Genomic DNA, 20231 nt, shown 5'->3' with positions numbered 1-20231 from the left:
CGCACGTGAAGCGTGCAAAGAGACTGTTAGAGAAATGTGGCGTGAGATGTGCAGGGGTTTGGCGCCAAACCCAGATCCCTTGCAAATGGAGCGGAGCGACGCGAAAGCCGCAAGCCCACCCACCTGTGCTGTGACTGTCCGACAGACAAAGCCACGTCACACTGAGCGAAGGAGTGCCCCTCCTCTTGTTTCCATCAGAGGGAGGGGGCACAAGGAGAGCCAATCAGAAGTGTCCACTCCTAAGAAGGGAGGGACAGGAAGTGAGAGCGAGGAACTTCACTTCTGTCTGACATTCACAGAGAGAGGAGCTGAAATATTGAACTGTTCCACCCCTGCGTGCAATATGTCAGAACTAAATATGACCACGTTCCAGTTCCCAGGAGGCTTCCTGGTAGTGGAGCTTGATGGCCGAGAGTACCTCCGGGTGCCTGTGCATACACTGCAGGACACCCAGACCGGCCCCAAGCACGAAGGCACGATGCCCTCAATGTGGCACGTTCTACCTGTGGCCTACCGAGCCATGGCCAATGATCAAGACCCCTTGGGGTGCCTCTCCGGGAACCCTAACGGAGGTGGCGGAGACAGCAGACGAGGCTGCCCTAGTTCCCTGCATCACAACTGAGGTGGGAACCAAGGCCCAGCCGACTACCGAGCCGAGAGAAACTCCGGCGGAGAAGAGCACGACCGCAGTGGAGGTACTGGAGCAGGCCCGTTTCCTACCAATACCCACTGGCGGTGTGGCAAAAGACCCCGGTGACTCCCTAGTGGAGGATCCGATCAAGTCGTTTTCGGAAGAAGATGGCATCCCATCGGTGGTGATGCGCCTACCGGCGAACCACCCCAGCTGTAAGAAGATGGCAGTCCACTTACCGGAGAGAGGGAGCAGACGAGTCCGGACACCCCCCGACAGCGAGCGCTGGTGCGGCCTGAGGCCCGTAGAAGTCCCACGGCCGTGGTGACTCCCAGTGCGGTGGAGATGGAATCCGAGACGGTTCCGGAGGAACCAGAGAGCATCAGCCGGCAGCAGAGCGGTAAGGAGACTCCACCACCCCCTTACTCCCGCCAGGTGAAGATGGAACCTGCAGAGGACGAGAGAGAGAGGCTTGTGGCCTAACTGCCCATCCGCGGACCGGATGATCCACCACCGTCCCTTCCGGTGCGTGACCACGGAGCGGATGGAGATTCCGCGGGCACCAGCAATGACGTCACTTCCAGTTCCGGCTGGCATGGAGGGCCAGCGGCCATCTTTTCAGCCAGAGGAGCCGCCATGGCAGCTGCAATTGCCACCCTTGACCGCCACGGCGTTCACAGAGGAGCGCGAAGCACGCCGGCAAGGGCCAGCAGAAAAATACTCACTGGTCGCGGCATTACCCGATTGCTGGACATTGATACGGACATTGCTGATGCCTCAGCCCATGCCCCTAGCGCCATTTCCCCAGCCACTGCCCCGCCCCGTCACGAGTCATGACACCAGGACCTAGCGGGGATAAATTAAGCAAGAACCCCAAATATTCCAAAGATTGGATGGATTGGGAATTAAGTGATGAGGGGTCGGATGGGGAAGTGCCATATGACAATGTGATTCGTGTGTCTAACCCTGTAACCTTTTCTCCTGTGTCTAGAGGGAGGGCCCGAGGGTCCCACACTACTGCGGAGGCATGGCCTGTAAGCAAAGTGGTCCACAAAATGAATCCCACCATCTACACCGATACGAGAGGTAGACGCAGATGCTCGCACTCTACTGAGGCAGTCACGTCAGGTGTTTCATCACAAACTGAGTCAGAGACAGGTATTTCCAGTGCAGTGTCAGAGTATAAGCACCGTGACAAGTGGTGGGCACCCATGTTCACAGGCTACCACAAGGGGATGGACTGTACCAGGTTCCTGTTACTCAGGAACAACATAGTTGACCACTGGTGGGCGGTAGGTGCCTTTTCTCCCCAGGAGGTGGCAGATGAGTTAGAGCACAGATACCAGGAGATAGAGCAGAAGAACATCCTTCCTAAGGGGGCTGCCATATTGTACAATGATATTGCCCCAGCGAAACCTGAGTTTTGGGTACTGCCAAGCAGGACAGGTAACCGGAAACTTACCAAGTTGAGCCGAGCAGACAGGGCCATAGTGGCTAGGTATAGGCAATCGCACGGCTATGATTTCCCTTATGTGCCTGAACCGGTAATGTACGAGATAGAGGAGCACAGAGATAGCTAGCTCAGGGAGGCAGTGATGGAGTACTTGCGAACGAGGTTCGGGAAGGCAGGCTATCACAATGAAGACAAGATAAGTGATGTAGTCCGAGCCTGGAGTGTGGGGAGATGTATATACTTGCACAGTGTGGTGTATCGGCCGGAGTCTGGGTCAGTACAGCCATACTATGTAACTGTAACAGACCACAATGGGCGGGAAGTTAGGAAGCCTGACCCGCGCCACTATTACTAGTTGGTTCTAACCGTTGGGAGTAACCGTGCTGCTGTTGTTTTACGCCATCTGGTGGATGGTTTGATGCATATCCTAACCTGCAATGTGTTTGTTTCCCAGATGTTCATCTGCAGGATTGTGCTGCTAAAGTTAGGTCCAACTGGGGACCATTGGATTCCACCTGAGGGAGAGTGTAGCCCGGTAAGAAATGGGGGCTTTATATCTTTCTCCTACTGGTGTAAGTCCTGCTAAGGGCAGGCTGCCAGTAGTTATCATGGGTTTCCCCCGCTTCAAGCCCTGACTTGATTGATGGAGGTAGGCCCCCTGCCTCTGTGTGGAAGGCACGAGACACAGGGGAGGGCCTGCTGACATCATGAGGGGTGGGGCTGACTAAACTTCGTCCTGCCTGTTCCTGTAAGTGACAAGCAGTTCTGTCCTGGGAGCAGAGAGTGCTGGAGTGACTGACCGGAGAGGTCATGATTAGAGTGACACCTGTGCTTGGAGAAAAAGCTAAAGACCAGCCTGTTTAGAGCTGATAGCACTATATTGTGGTGGACCAATGCCCCTCACCCTTCTCAGGGGGTCAGGGGGGGGATCTTGCCTCACCCAGAGGGTATACACTTGGGGTGGGTGTCGGGGGTATTGAAGCCCCATATAGCCCATCCTTCAGGGGTACAGCCTGGAGGAGGAGTGGAGGATGTACATGAACTGCTGCTGTGTATGAACTGCTGCTGTGTGCTGCTACAGAGAGAATAAAGAGACATTCATGCTTTTATCAAAGACTTGTGTGTGAGACTGAAATCTCTCGCCCTCAGATCAGGGCTTCTCTGGGAGGATTTCACCCTACCCCTATAGGGATCGCCAGAGATGGAGGCGCTGCACCACCTTTGCTAAAGAAGATGGAGGCATATACCCCAGAAGCCTGTCCCTGTTATCCCTAATACCATCGCGGGAGACTCAGGCCCTCCTGTTCCTCACAGGTACACACCACCATAGTACACGTAGCCAGCCCTCACTACACCCAAGGGGACCAGTCTGCGACCGGGGGGGGGAGGGGGAACATGGGTTACACAAGTATCAATTGAAGCATGGGTTGCTTAGACAAAAGTGCAATAGCATGTATTAATCATTTATTCAAGTGAATGCCTGTTAACAATTATTTAAAGGCTGTTGCACTTTAGCCGATATATCTCAATTTGTACTTTAACTCACTTTTGCCCATTTTAACGCACATGTTTGGTTTATAACACAACAGCCTCAGAAATAACAGTTCATTTGCAAAGTTGCTGCTCAATGTGGTCTGGTCTTGGCAATACTGTCAAAACATTTCAGGGACACCTCATTTAAATATGTCATTTTGTTTTTAACCAATATTCAGATAAAAACATGTACGCTTAATAAACACTGCAATTTGTTGCAATTTACTGTTTAATAAAGAATTTGGAATCTTGCCCTTACTATTCGTAGATATCAAAACCCAACTTTTTTTCTACTGTATGGTGTCAAAATGTCTTTTTGACAAACTGATTTTGAAATCAAATTTTTGCTCTTGCCAGAATAAATATTTAATTAGAAGAAAACGACATTATTGCTTTGGGAAATAAAGGGTCTTTTTGTAAACACTGCCAAAATTCCACTTGGAACAAATTCAGGTTATATCTTACTATAAACTCTTTCCAACTTCTTAATAAGCAAACAACATTAATACTTAACGATCTGTTAAATCCAAGTGTATCAGGGAAAAAACTCTCTCTTTAAACATATGGAATGACATTATACAAGATTTATTCTGTCATTTGCCATTGTGTTTACAAGCCTGAAGAATAAAATATGTACATCTTTCCAATTATACTTGTTGTAAAATAGTTTCACTGTTTAGAGCCATTTGTTAGATCAGTTTGTGTTGGGGAAGATTTTGTTTGCTGTCAAAGTATGACTAGGATTTATTTAATGAGGCATTCTATAAACAATGAAACAAAAGATTTTTACCACAGTTTTCCATTGAGGCATACATTTCCCTCAAAGGAAAACAGTCACTGCATAATTGCACTAATGTTTGTCAAGTTTAGCTGAAGTAACACATACATTTTATTTTACAATCCTGATATTTCGAGAAATGCACAGCCCAGGACAACAATGCAACCCGCAGACAGCTTCTTTCTAAAGTAAATGCAGGTAGTCATACCTTCAATGTAGTTAATGTTACATTGTGCGCAGAATATATTGTATTACTACTGTGAAGCGCTATGTACATTAATGGCGCTATATAAATAAAGACATACAATACAATACAATAATAAAATTATAGATAGCCACGATTGCTGCTATTAGTGAAACGCAGCCAAAGTCACAAGATCCGTTGCACAACCTCATGTACAATGAAGACCTGTACATTTCATGGAACTTTATTTACTTTCCCATACTTTGGTACTCTCTTTAGTGCTTTCCTTTCTATCATAGGAAATGTATATCACTGCAGCACATTTTATTATGGGTCCCCTTCAACAAGCGCTATAGATTTATCCATTTCAAAGTCTCCACAGAAATTAGTTGGCAACATCTCTCTAGCTTGTATTTTCAATCTGTCCTGTGTACCTGGTACAAGAAACATAGATCTTTACATTTGCAGTCAGAAAGAATATGAATGGCGTTGCCCTTTAGGGAGCTTGTGTGTCATTTCTCAGACATGCTTTGGATTCTGATCGGATTCTTGGTAAGAATTCATGAGCCTTTTGCTACAGGGATTCCACTGTTAAAAGCAGAACAGCTCATTTGTACTCCTGCTGTGCTGACTTGTAATAGTCACATTTCACACTTTTTACCAGTAAAGCTACTGGTAACATTTTGCAGAAGGGTACAGAAGAAAATGAGCAGAAAAGGTGTCCAAACAAATATAGTAAGTGTGATACTGGAATTATTTTGTTTTACAACATATAATGGTGCTTTTTCTAACCATTGGATGTTTTGACTGCAGCTTATATTGCTTTCTTTAATTTTGTACACTTGAATTTGAGAGATATTTTAGATCTTGGCATCGGAGAAAAGTATTTGAGCCCCAAAACAACACAAGGGAAACAGAAAAAATAAACCTGAATACATGAAGCAGATTGCATCACAAACCTGTTTACGGTGACAAACAATAATGCATGTCTGGATAAACCCAAACAGACACAAAAAAAGTCAACTTTTTTTAACAAAAGAACCACATACAATTAGAGTCCCAATCAAATGCCAGGCATTCTTTTGGGCAAGGAATTGCCTTTTATCAAACCAGGAAAGGGACTCAAGCAGTGTCGTTATAAGATCCCCAATAACACACCAAAAGCTCGGGGCGGACATGACGATATTATGGTTTACTGTGTGTGCTTCTATAATCCACAACAGAAGTGACATCATCAAGCAAAAGCGTGTATTTCAAAGGCATAGTACCCACAGACTTCCCTCAATGTATAAAGAAGGTTTGTCCTAAAGATAAAACATTGATCGATAATCTTAATCACTGTGAAAGTATGGAAAGTACCGTATTGGCCCGAATATAGTACGACCTCGCACATAATACAACCCTAAAGTTTTGAAGGTGTTCTACATGAAAAAGAAAAGATGTTGGGCTGCCTATATAATACGAGTACAGTTTTCGGAAGGACATTTTTAGGAAAAAACCATAGCACTATAGTCGGGCCAATACGGTACATCTCGAAGTAGAGATGGGCAAGTCCGCCCAAATCTATTAGCTGGATTTTCTCACATTTTCCCCACATAATCTGTTTCGCAGTGTAAAATCTGCAAACGGATTTGGTCGGTTTTAATCCGCACGGACACATCATATACCGCCTTTGGATACAATTCATTGACGCATTTGTAGAATCCAAGCCACGGATTCAGCAATTCGTTGGTGAATTGTTAAAAATCTGTCAACGGATTGCTGAATTCTCCGATTGGATTCTACAAGTCCATCGACGGGTTGCGAAAATCCACGGAGTGTATTGGCAATAAAAATAAAAAATCCACATAACATGAATCGCCCTTTTTGAGATTGATCCGCTGAAATCCGCGGACTAAAGGAACCGGCCAATGCGCTGAGAATCCAAATCCATCATAAAAATGCGCCCATCTCTAGCTGTAGGAATATAAAAATGGAATCACCAATCACCATGTATCCAGGCATTTTTCATTGTGCAATGATAAGAACCCGGAGGATATCAAAGTGATGGAATTAGAGTATACACCACCTTCCATTTTGGGAGGGAATAGATTTAGATTCCATGCAAAAAGGGAAAAGTTTGGATCTTTAAGTTGAATTGTCTTGCACCTGAAGGTTTTACTGAACACATTGATAAGAGTACCGTAGTACAATGATCCAGTATCCATTTGTTGAATTTTTCTTTTACGCCCGGAGAGCCAAGTTTTGAAAAATCAGTGCATAAAATGAAAGGATATGTGGAATGAATGGACAAAATAAGAGGGTAGGATGAAAACTTGGAACGGGGATGAAACTAATTTGTTTTACTCTTTGCCCAGGACATACTTGAAAACGAGAGGTAACTCTCAATGTATTACTTCCTGGTAAAATATTTTATAAATAAATAAATAATTTAAACTGACACCCACCTAGCAATATAAAGGATGACCAGTGAAATGGAATGAATGTCTGTAGGAATAAAACACCTATTGTTTTGCAAATGAACCTCTAAAAAATCCCTAATGAGATAAAACACATGTGACATGAACCAAAGAGGAGCTCTCATCTAGGGTCCTGAACAAAAAATATATGAATAGTAGAAAGGTGTTGAATAATAAAGTTAAATATTGATAAACCAATGTTAGAGTCTTAAATGTTTGGTGTCAAAAAAGTCTATATCATATGCAGAACAATTGCAGCCTCCAGATAAAGGATACCCAATTCTTAATGTAGTGGAAACCTCAAAAAGAAAATAGAGAAGGCGCAAAAATAAGGCAATGAAAATAGACAACTTTATAAATGAAAAATATTATGGCATATGCAATAAATGATAAAAAAACACAAATTACAAACATCATGTCCAGGAGGTCTCAATGAAGATCTGGACCTTTAGACTTTTCAGTAAATATTAATATTTGAGAATATCTGTCTGTAATGAATTTCTGTCTGAAATACATATTTGTTTCCTTCAACCCCCCCCCCCTTTTGTTTCATTTTTACACATGTAACATTTTTATATAGCATTTTCAATTATTGAATTTTCTATTAACAAGTTCTTATATTTATTGCTATTATGCATCACTGTGTAAATTATTTTAGCTTTTTGATGTTTTATGCCTTAAGAAGCACTCAAGAATCTGTCTGATTGTGATCCATTGTTTATTTATTCACAATGTATTATATTTGCTCTTAATACACCTAGGGGCCTATGCAGAGAGCAGCGAATTTTAAAAATGGCGAATTTAGTAAAAAGTAGCTTTTTTGGAGAGTTTTATTCTCCATATGCAGAAAAGTGCGAATTCTGCTATGTTTAACATGGATGCGTGTGGCGAGTTTAAATTGGCGAGATGCGCACTTCAGAAACGTGTAAAAACAAATTTGCGCCTTTTTTTTCCCATTGCAATGGCCGCGAGCGGCAGCTTCTTGCCAATTTTTTCTGGCGAGGCAAAAAGGAGACAATCGCGCCATTTTATTGGCGCGAACAGCCGCTAGATGCCGTTCGCGGCTCTCTGCATTAGGATATTTTTAAAACTGGCGAGATTGAGGTTCTCGCCAGCCGCGAGGCGAGTTTTACAAATAGAAAAGAAAAATTGGCGCGTTTTTCGGAACTCGCCATTTTCTGCTGTTTTCTGCGCGATTTTCTCCAAAAAATGGCGAATTTCGAAATAGCGCTGCTCTCTGCATAGGCCCCCCAATGTTTTGGCATTTTTAGACATATTTATTTATACACTTGTATTTCATTTCCTTTTCGTTTTTTGTGACATGAACCAATATTTCTACTGAGGTGGCATCCCAGTGAAACCTTTTAGACCCCACTAATGATTTTTAAGTACCATGATCTAATAGATTATAATTGATCAATTAATCAATTTATTCATGGGGTATATAAGTAACCTGGGTATGCCCTCCAAGTATCCATGACGAAGCCAACCTGATTGGCGAAATGCGAAAAAGGAGGAGCTAAGGGTCACGATCCTACTTGTCACAGAGTTAGCCATCACGCACTCCTTGAGAGCTCTGTGTGGACGGCCTATGTTTTTTTTAAACCAGCCTAAGAGACTGTGATACACTGCTTTGCTGATCTGGTAGAGGGCCTGCCGGGAAGGGTAATTTCGTCACATCCAGAAGTGACGTCACACCCGGAAACCCGTGCCCCACGCTAGCACCAGGATTGAAGGAGTGATATCGGGTGCATCAGTCAGCCGCAGCAGCCACCAGTGTGTTACTGAGCCGACTGAGGAGAATCTCTCCAGTAGACCCATACACAATAAGAACAACGAAGCAGTGCGGCAAACATCGGCAGCCCATCACACCAATCCCCTTGTTCTTATTGGTGCTTCCTGACGGGCAGAAAGCATGGAGCCTTGTGTAAAGATCACAGTGTCCTAAACTACCATCTTCATACAGACCAGCAGCATCTTTCAGGCAAAGTTGTTTTTGTGTTTTATTCTCACAACCATTCATTTTTGCAACCCTTGTTTTTTTATAATTTATTGCATGTTATAATATTTATCATTTATAAAGTTGTCTATTTTCATTGCCTTATTTTTGCGCCTTCTCTATTTTCTTTTTGTTGAATTTTTCTGTCTTAAGTTTTTTATGTCAGTTTTAATTCTAATTTTAACATGTAGCTGTTTTTAATCCCATTATTTATGGAAAGTCCAATATTGTGTTGAGGATCAATTCTTTTTTATACTAGTGTAACAGTGTTTCCCCCACCCGGTGGCAGATTTGGCCATTACTGGTCGTGTTGTGCATGATACCTGCTGGTAACAGGAGGGCTGAGTCATCCGCCGGTGGCAGTAGGGACACATGACAAGGCTTCTGGGGTTCATATCCTACATATCTCTTTAGCAGTGCAGCGCCTCCAACTGCCGTAGGCTCCAGGAAACTGAATGTGACCTCCCACGGTAAAACCATTACCTCTCCCCCAGTAAGGTCACATACCAGGCAGGAGGAAAAGCTCTCATGAATTTGGGGTGGTACTGGCCCATGATTGGTCATGCCAGGCATGATGTCACCACCACCCACTGTCACTCAAGTGCAGCTCCTCATAGGGGGAAAACTCCTATCACCTACTGGCAACCTGTTTGTACCAGGGTTTTCTGCCAGCCCAAGGGCAGAATAGTAGCCATCAGATGACCTGGCAACACTAGTTTTTATATTAATTTGTCATACTCACATGAGTGTTTTGTTTTTGTATTATATATTGTTTATCATCAACTATCTTAGGTGGTTAGAACAATGTGTATTTGTACTATTTATCTTATTTTTAGACTTAAATATTTATACGTATTGTTTATTTCATGGTTTTAATTTGGCCGTCTATGTTCTCCTCCATTCTCCTGCATGATTGAAATGTTGCATGTTTCTACTGCATTGAGTAGTTAATTAGTTAAATTTGACTTGTATGTTTAACATTCTGATCTACTGTATTAAGGATACTATTGGTAACTCTGCATAGGGCATGTCACCTGACATCTGTGGACTTCCACATTTTCACTGTCAGTGTCAAGGATTGATCTACAGTATGGCTGGAGTGTATCCCAGTGGCAGGAACAGCAATGAGCATGGTCGGGTCACAAGCAAAGGTCGAAGGCAGGCAGCAGATAGCGTGGGCGGGGTCACAAGCAGAGGTCGGTGACAGGTAGCAGATAGCGTGTTCGGGATCGCAAGCAGAGGTTAGCAACGAGAAGACAGGAACAGGATATCAGCAACAGCAAACACAGGAACCTAGCAGGAGCTGGAGGAACCAGCATAAAAAGGCAAGGGAGAAACAGGAATGGGCGGTTTATATAGGTCTGGCTGGAGGCATGGGAACAGGTGCAAAGGTGTCAGGTTTCAGAGTCTGGGAGCAAGAGCAGCAGCAGACCCGGTGGATGTTCATGTGTACTGGAGGCTAGAACCTGACAGTCAGCTGTGTTCTACCATGGTGGAAAGATTTTACTACTTTCCCTTAGCGTTACTGGTGGTTTATGGGCAGACAACATCTGAATGGCATAGTTCACTCCGGATCATTCTCTGGACACTCCTGCACCTAATCCATCTTGCTGCATTGCTATTTTAGTTATGCACCTCAACCCCCTGATAACGCTGTGCTTGGGGTCCAAAGAATCACATCGCGCTATAAGCGGATCGCGTTAGAAATAATGTACAATTGTATGCAATCTTATACTATATTAGTGAAAGCACTGTATGCCTGCATGCATGCATGCCTGCCTGCCTGCCTGGATGTCCGGTGTCCCTAGGGGCAATCTCATTGGTCCCTTGGCCCGCCCGCCCCCGCACACCTCTCATTGGCCTCACACACACACACCACCCCCTTGGCCCGCCCCCCACACCTCTCATTGGCCTGAGGCGGAGTGACGGGCCAAAGGTACACACACATACACACACACACACACACACACACACACCTCTCCCGCTCCCCGCTCCAAATCACCTCTCCCCCCTCCAAATCACCTCTCCCCCTCCCCGCTCCAAATCACCTCTCCCCCCTCCCCGCTCCAAATCACCTCTCCCCCTCCCCGCTCCAAATCACCTCTCCCCCCTCCCCGCTCCAAATCACCTCTCCCCCTCCCCGTTCCAAATCACCTCTCCCCCCTCCCCGCTCCAAATCACCTCTCCCCCCTCCCCGCTCCAAATCACCTCTCCCCCCTCCCCGCTCCAAATCACCTCTCCCCCCTCCCCGCTCCAAATCACCTCTCCCCCTCCCCGCTCCAAATCACCTCTCCCCCCTCCCCAGCGGCATCACCTCTCCCCCTCCCCGCTCCAAATCACCTCTCCCCCCTCCCCGCTCCAAATCACCTCTCCCCCCTCCCCAGCGGCATCACCTCTCCCCCTCCCCGCTCCAAATCACCTCTCCCCCTCCCCGCTCCAAATCACCTCTCCCCCTCCCCGCTCCAAATCACCTCTCCCCCTCCCCGGCGGCATCACCTCTCCCCCTCCCCAGCGGCATCACCTCTCCCCCTCCCCGCTCCAAATCACCTCTCCCCCTCCCCAGCGGCATCACCTCTCCCCCTCCCCAGCGGCATCACCTCTCCCCGCTCCAAATCACCTCTCCCCCTCCCCGGCGGCATCACCTCTCCCCCTCCCCGGCGGCATCACCTCTCCCCCTCCCCAGCGGCATCACCTCTCCCCCTCCCCGCTCCAAATCACCTCTCCCCCTCCCCAGCGGCATCACCTCTCCCCCTCCCCGCTCCAAATCACCTCTCCCCCTCCCCGCTCCAAATCACCTCTCCCCCTCCCCAGCGGCATCATCTCTCCCCCTCCCCAGCGGCGCTCAAACTGAACTCTCCCCCTCCCCAGCGGCATCACCTCTCCCCGCTCCAAATCACCTCTCCCCGCTCCAAATCACCTCTCCCCGCTCCAAATCACCTCTCCCGTACCCCCGGCGGGGGAACAGGCAGCTGCCACGCGGCGCGTAAGATGGCGGACCCCCTTCCTCCCTCGCGGCGCCGAGTCAGACGGTGGCGGCGCCCGGAAGTACAGGTAGGTGTCGCTCCCTCACCTCCGGCGCCAAACGGAACTGAGAAAGGGCGCATCAACTGAGACACGTGTGTGTGTGTGTGTGTGTGTGTGTGTGTGTGTGTGTGTGTGTGTGTGTGTGTGTGTGTCACTGTCCACTGCCCCCCCTCCTGTCCACTGCCCCCCCTCCTGTCCACTGCCCCCCCTCCTGTCCACTGCCCCCCCTCCTGTCCACTGCCCCCCCCTCCTGTCCACCTCCCCCCCTTCCTGTCCACTGCCCCCCTTCCTGTCCACTGCCCCCTCCCCCTCTCCTGTCTACTGCCCCCCCTCCTGTCCACTGTCCGTCCCTCCTGTCCACTGTCCCCCCCTCCTGTCTACTGTCCGTCCCCCCCTCCTGTCCACCCCCTCCTGTCCCCCCCCTCCTGTCCACTGTCCGTCCCTCCTGTCCACTGTCCCCCCATCCTGTCCACTGTCCCCCCATCCTGTCCACTGTCCGTCCCCCACCTCCTGTCCACTGTCCGTCCCCACACCCTCCTGTCCACTGTCCGTCCCCACACCCTCCTGTCCACTGTTCGTCCCTCCCCTCTGGGGAACACGGAGAAAGAGGGAGAGAGAAGGGAGCGGGAAATTTTACTCACGGGCAACGCCAGGTCTCTCTCCCCCTCGCCGCTACAACTCAACTCTCTCCCTCTCCGCCGCCGCTCCAACTGGAACAGATGGCGGCGCCCGGAAGGACCCCCTTCCTCCCTCGCGGCGCCCAGTGAGAAGATGGCGGCGCCCGGAACTACAGGTAGGTGTCGCGTGTGTCGCTCCCCCACTTCCCCCCCCCCACTTCTCCCCCCCCCACTTCTCCCCACCTCTCCCCCCCCTCACCCCCCCTCCTCCCCACCTACCTCCCAGAGCACGCTCTCTACGGCTCAACATCCCCGAGGAGCAGGAGGAGGGCGGCAGGGACTTAATGCTGCTAGGTGAGGAAATGCAAGGGGAGGAATCCATGCCTTTGACGCCCCCCCCCTGCCTTTGACGCCCCCCCCCCTGCCTTTGACGCCCCCCCCCCCCCTGCCTTTGACGCCCCCCCCCTGCCTTTGACGCCCCCCCCCCCTGCCTTTGACGCCCCCCCCTGCCTTTGACCCCCCCCCCCCCGCCTTTGACGCCCCCCCCCCCGCCTTTGACGCCCCCCCCGCCTTTGACGCCCCCCCCCCCGCCTTTGACGCCCCCCCCCCTGCCTTTGACGCCCCCCCCTGCCTTTGACGCCTCCACGCCTTTGACGCCTCCCCTCCCCTGACTCCCCTCCCTGGTGCTCCCCTCCCCGGCGCTCCCCTCCCCGGCGCTCCACTCACATCACCTCCCACACACTGACTGACACACACAACTTACTGACACACTGACGCGCGCACACACACTGATGACACACACACACTGACTGACACACACACTGACTGACACACACACACTGACTGACACACACACTGACTGACACACACACTGACTGACACACTGACACTGACTCACACACACACTGGCTCACACACACACACACACACACACACACACTGACTGACACACACACCGACTGACACACACACCGACTGACACACACACCGACTGACACACACACCGACTGACACACACACCGACTGACACACACACCGACTGACACACACACCGACTGACACACACACCGACTGACACACACACCGACTGACACACACACCGACTGACGCGCGCACACCGACTGACGCGCGCACACTGACTGCCGCACGCGCACACACACCCCCACACACACACACTGACTGCCGCACGCGCACACACACTGACTGACTGCCGCACGCACACACTGAATGACGTGCACACAAACCCTGACTGACGCACACACGCACGCACACACTGACTGTGTGTGCGTCAGTCAGTCTGTGTGTGTTTGTGTTTCTGCCTCAGACTCACTGACGCGCGCGCAAACACACAGTGACTGACGCACACACGCTACATGAAGCTGTAAAGGAGGGAGGGAGGGGGGGGACTGGATTGATGTGAATGGGGGACAAACAGAGAGAGGGGGGAGGAGAGAGAGAGGAACGGGAACATTACATCCCGGGCAACGCCGGGTCTCTCAGCTAGTGTACAATAAAGTATTTAAGATACCAATAATTGTGTTGTAAAGTATTTATAAATATGAAAATTGGGAGCTACGCTTGCATCGCGCTATAAGCGATCCGCTTTGTAACGGATCGCGTTATAGCGGGGTTGAGGTGTACTTGTACATTGAAGCAGTCTGCTTAGACCCGTGTTTTTCAACCAGGTTCCTAAGAGCCCTTGGGTTCATCAGGCATCCCTAAAGGGTTCCCTGTAATTTTCAGGTAATTTTAAAATTGTACCCAACACAGAAGAAATTACAATGCATCTGATCTCAGACGCGCTATTAGAGAGGGTTGGGGTTCCTTACAATGCATCTGATCTCAGACGCGCTATTAGAGAGGGTTGGGGTTCCTTACAATGCATCTGATCTCAGACACGCTATTAGAGAGGGTTGGGGTTCCTTACAATGCATCTGATCTCAGACACACTATTAGATAGGGTTAAATTCCTTACAATGCATCTGATCTCAGACGCACTAGTAGAGAGGGTTAGGGTTCCTTAGAATTTCACATAGGGCTCCTTATCCAAAAAAAAGTTTGGAAACCACTGGCTTAGACACTGAAAAGCACTATATAAACTCCTGTTACCAGTCCTGATTACAGAGGAGGTTTCCTGCTGGTTGTTTTTTGCTGATTGTCACTATCTTTGGATCCACAAAAGAAGTATAATATCTGCTATGGTGATTCTATCTACTGTATACTATTGCTTAATTATTGTACTTTGTGAACTATTCAAGAGGGATTGTTATATGTTAATCACTTGCTAGTCTATACATTTCAAGTGATCAATTATATGTGAGTTTTTAATCTGCTCTATTTTTGCACCCAACAATACCTTGGAGACAGCGCTTCTCATCATTGCTATATATATATTATACAACCTTCATTTATTTAGGTTCGGCTGTGGATATTCCATGTGCTCTGGGCTTTGGGTGTAATGGAACAATCTGGCACACTATGGTTATGTACATGTTGTTATTTATGTATGGTGGTCAATAAAACTTTTAAGATCTTTTCTCCACTCTGTTGTACTATGTTAAAAGGGAGACAACTATCGAAGCTTGGAATCTCAAGGGAGCCTGAAGCCCATTGGTGGAGAGCGACATGACAATGCTGAAGCTTCCCCTCCTGCTTTTCAAGGGGTAAAAGATTTTGTGAGTGGGGAGGGAAATGGGTGGGTGTGGCTAGTATGGTTTTTATGTAGGGGCCTCTGTGTGTTCTCTTTTTTCCTGTTCACGCGTGAAAGAAACCCTACCCTGCTTTCCATGTTTTGTGTGTTTTGTGTATTTGGTTGTTGTGTTTATTTTAAGTATGTGCGCAGTATAGTTTGGTTCAATTTATTTCACCTTTGAGAAAAGTCATGGGAATAAATGTGGATGGACCTCCCCACTTATGCTCATAATTAAGGACAACTCGGGGGTGCTGGGTGTTTTGGTTTAGGATGGGCACCTTGCTGATTTGATTTAATTTTATGGAGATTTGTAGGCCTCTTTAAGTTTATTAAAGGGGGTGTGATGTTCTACTCAGCTAGGACGGTAGGTATGGGAGTGACCACCCAGAGTGGTGTGTGATATCTGGCTCATTGGACTTGAGGTAGATTGTGGCGTTTTGGGGTTTTGCTCTGAGTATCTCATGGGCTCTGTGTTCTGGGTGTGACAGAGCAATTAGACAAGGCCCTTGGGATTGTTATGTATGTGATCAGTAAAGCTGCAACCATGTTTCGCTCACTTAATGCTACAGTTTAGTTATCTAAATATCTTAAGAGTAGGAGACAGTATGGAGGCTCAGAAAATCATGGGTTATTTAAAATCTGTATTGTGATATTGGCAATCATGAATAATTCTCATCTTGTCCCAGAAGTATGTTTGATTCTTTATTTATTTATTTTTTTACTTTTTATTTGTAGATTTAATTTAACCCTAATTGTGGAGATAAAAAAATAGAATTACTACTGTCTCATTAACTCTTACCAATACAACTTAGAATGTAAGCTCTTCTGGAAAGGACTCCTTTCCCCCAATGTTGTTTTTGTTGTGCATTTCTCACTGTTTTGTACCATATTTTGCTTTTTTATGTTTGGTACAGTACATCTGTAACACACTGCATACATAAATCACACTTCTTTACTTCTTGGATTCCTTTTTTCTTATTTTCCCATGACCTACTTCCAACTGCTTTATTGATAAGTGTTAAATATGACTATTCCAACTCAGCAGGAGTATAAATGAGCCGCTTTCTCTGTTTCCCAGTGATACCAGCACTGCAGGAGTTCCATTCCCATGGTTCTTTAAAAGTCCACCCCAGTGATTATGCTCTTCATTGTGTTGACATTTAACTTGCATGCATTCTACAGATTCTGTTCTTATTCGCATTTCCACTGCACAACAGCACTTTTCTTGCTGCTTTCAATTACTATAGAATTCCTGCCTCACTCAGTAGCCTTGCCAAGTCAAGGCAGATCCAATCTCTTCACTTGTCTCATTCCCTAACCAGCTTTATTCTGCATTTCAATTTAGGCAGCTGATTTGCACACTCTTTCCTTATCCCTCCCCACCCATTACAGCAGGAGCCAATGTTGGCTGAATGATAATCAGCCCTCCAAGTACTGTAGATAATCGCTAGAAACCAATGAAACGTTGATCTACTGTCTGATAGTTATCCAGTAAACTCAAAATACAGAAATCTAGAAATAAATGCTACACACTGGCCATTTGATCCACGTAGTGCAGTAATATGGATTTAGTTGTTTTGGGAGGCTGAATATTTTGATAAAACAAGAAACAAAGAAGCCCAGAGCAACATCCAATGTGACAAAAATACACAGTGAAATATCTACATATCTCTTGAAAAAATGGTCATTTAGTTAACCCTTTTGCCAAAGCGTATAAGCCTGCGAGTCACTTTCAAGGCATGAACATAATATCGCAGGTCCTAACACTGATTAAAATCCTTATTTATTAGAGGAAAGATGAAGTTGTTCTGTAACATTTAAAGCAGCAGTGCAAGCTGCAGTTTTTAAATTATCTCCCTCCCCTTTAATATGTGCATCAATACAATCCACACAATTATAAGTTATTAGCTAAGTTGCAGATGGATCCGTTCTCCTGTGATTGATTGGCGAAGATTCGGCTCGGGGGTTCACTAAATTACTGCATTTTTCGGCATCTTCTGCTACATGGCAAAGTTCTGTGGGGAAGATCATGTAACCAGGCAGTCACTAGATACAATTTGTGCACTGCTAGAGAGTGGGCAGTGCTCAAAAAGGGGCATTCCAAGTTTCTTCATATGTGGAGGACCTGTCCGGGGATCTCCGATCTATGGAGCCAGGTCCGTAATTGGACCCAGAGAATCTTTGACACGGATATCCCAATAGATCCGTGGTCATTTCTGCTGAACAAACTCTCACACGAGCGGAAAACAAACCGCTCTTGCATATTGTAGCAGCCACTAGATGTAAAATAGCGGAAGTCTGGATATAAAAATCCAAACTCTTCAAACATAAGGGCCAACATATGGTTTATCTGCCAAATGGAGAAGCTGACTAGTTTCCTTAATGACACCTGCTAATTTCCCCAAACATCTGGAGCCCATGGCTTGCTTCCGCAGGTAACCCGCACCTGAACCTTGATACAATTATGCTATAGCCCTCCTCTTGTGTCCCAGAGACGCCCTGGGTCAGTCCCCACTGGAGACAGAGTTCCCAGGTTGATAATACCCCAGAATGGTGATAGTTATAGGATACTTAGAGGAATTGGAGGAAAGAGTAGGTTATAGGATCTAAACATTGTCAATAGGAGAGACATTTACCTCTGTATTGTATGTAATCAATGTGTCGCCAGTGTATAATGAGACCTACCCATCAAATGTATAAGAAAGATCATGTTACGGTTCTTCCCCTCCCTCCACCATCCCCCCTTCTTTCGTATCACTTTATTTTGGAGTTCTCTTCCCCACCCTTTCCCCAAAAAGTTTGCAAATTGTATGTATACTGCTGTGAAAACTGTCAATAAAATAAGAGTTTTAAAAGGGGGGGGGAGGGGGCGTGCCAGAGCCTGTTTCAGAAGAGGAAGGGGATGTGACTTTGTACATGGTTGCTATAGACACAAAAAAGGCTTGTTACATTATAATACATTAAAAATGTCATTCACAGTTGTTCTAAAAATGCTACAAGTATGTTCTCATAGTACAGAGCTGATTTATTTAAAAAAACACACACGTACAGTAGGATATTGCTTGGTCTGTAGTTTTAAAGGCTTGTGACATTGTGCTGTTGTGGATTATGACTGAGAACATCATCTTCAGTAAACCTATTATTTCTATTTAGATTAAAAAGGAAGTTAATTATCTTTTCATTAAACTTGAAATTAAAAAGTGTCCTCCCCAATAACATAATGCCAATCATTATGTTACCGTAAAAAAGAATAATAGTAGAAAAAAAATAATATAAATTAATAAATGAGCCATGTTTCCCAGTGATAGGAATATATATATATATATATATATATATATATATATATATATATAAAAACAAAGATTGTGGCGCCAAAATGATATTCTATTGCTATGTGTTATAAACTGTAGTGCTAGTATCTTGTAAACAAAAAGTGTATAAGATTCCTAAATGTGTTTAAAAATCAAGATGTACATGTGTGATACAACTGTTAAATACTAAGCTAAATAAACAGATATGCTTAATACAACACTATGGAATAATACATCAATGTGGGTGAAAAATAAAAAATAAAAAGTGTGCAAAAAGTGCTAAAAAAGTGAAAAAATGAAAAAAATGTGATGAAAAATAAGTGTAAAGTTATAATATAAAATCCAACCAGTCCTTCAATAATCAGTCCATAATAGGAGGTATAGGATATGTGCACGGGATCTTCTGCTGCTCTCACAAGGGATAAACCACCTCCACGGATATCTACAAACAGAAAAAGAGAGAGAGCGCACGCCCCATAGCATAATACTGCGTAATTTATTGTAAAAATAGGGAAGGGATGGAAGGGGGGGGGGGGGGGAATCGCACTCACAGGATAAAAAGTTTTAAAATGCAGTTTGTGAATAAATTCACCACCATCCGGTACTGCTGGGCACGGTCACTTCCCGATAGCTGGTCCAGATCACCGCCAACCGGATAAGGACGCCGTTGTACCGTCTGTATGCTGTTCGAATTCAGCTCTCCACTCCGAATGGCCGCTGTAATCTTCCCGCGCTTGGTATGGCCTCATGCGCGTGCGCAGCGTCTTCATGACGTAATCGCGCTTCTCAGTGTCCCTGATGCGTTTCGTCACCAAAAGGCGACTTTGTCAAAGGGCTGATGGATCATGGGAAACGTCCTGCCCCTTTATACAGCCAGTCCAGTGATTCATGATTGATCGCAGGGGGATGTTTAACCCTTAATTTGCTTTTAGGTTGCTGCTCAATTGAATGGATACTGCAGATGACTGAGCACAAGGGGCAAATATGGAACCATTTTCTATGGAGATAATCACTTACTATGGGAGGATATAAATTACTTAATGCATATAAGAAACACAATAAATTACATAATTAAAACTACATTACACTCTAAAAAATAAAAAATAATAAAAAAGAAATAAAAACAAATGTAATTCATATGTTGGGATAAATTAACTGACAGACCAAATACATCTAACTCTAATAAAAAATACCCAGATAGGTTAAACAATTACTACATATAAGAAAAATGGAATAACAATATAATCCTATTATGAAACATATAGATTAAAGTTAAGCATTAAATTGTACTAATAAACACATAACAAAAGTGTTAATGGTCTACAATATGTTATTCCATCAAGGAACAGGGAGTCTAAGGGATGTGAATGGGAGAGAGAAAGAGTATTTTAAATGCTTCGCAGGAAGGCATTGACGCTTTGAATTTGTACATGCATCCTGTTGAGAGCAATTTTGATTTGGAGGATGATTTAAAAATCATACATTCACCTTTCAGACCCAAATCGATTTTTTTCCCCTACCAGTCGAAGGGAGGATTCATTGAAGCCTTC

Source organism: Ascaphus truei, chromosome 14 (assembly GCF_040206685.1).
Source record: "Ascaphus truei isolate aAscTru1 chromosome 14, aAscTru1.hap1, whole genome shotgun sequence".
Classification (NCBI taxonomy): domain Eukaryota; kingdom Metazoa; phylum Chordata; class Amphibia; order Anura; family Ascaphidae; genus Ascaphus; species Ascaphus truei.
Note: the sequence above shows the minus strand (reverse complement) of the source record.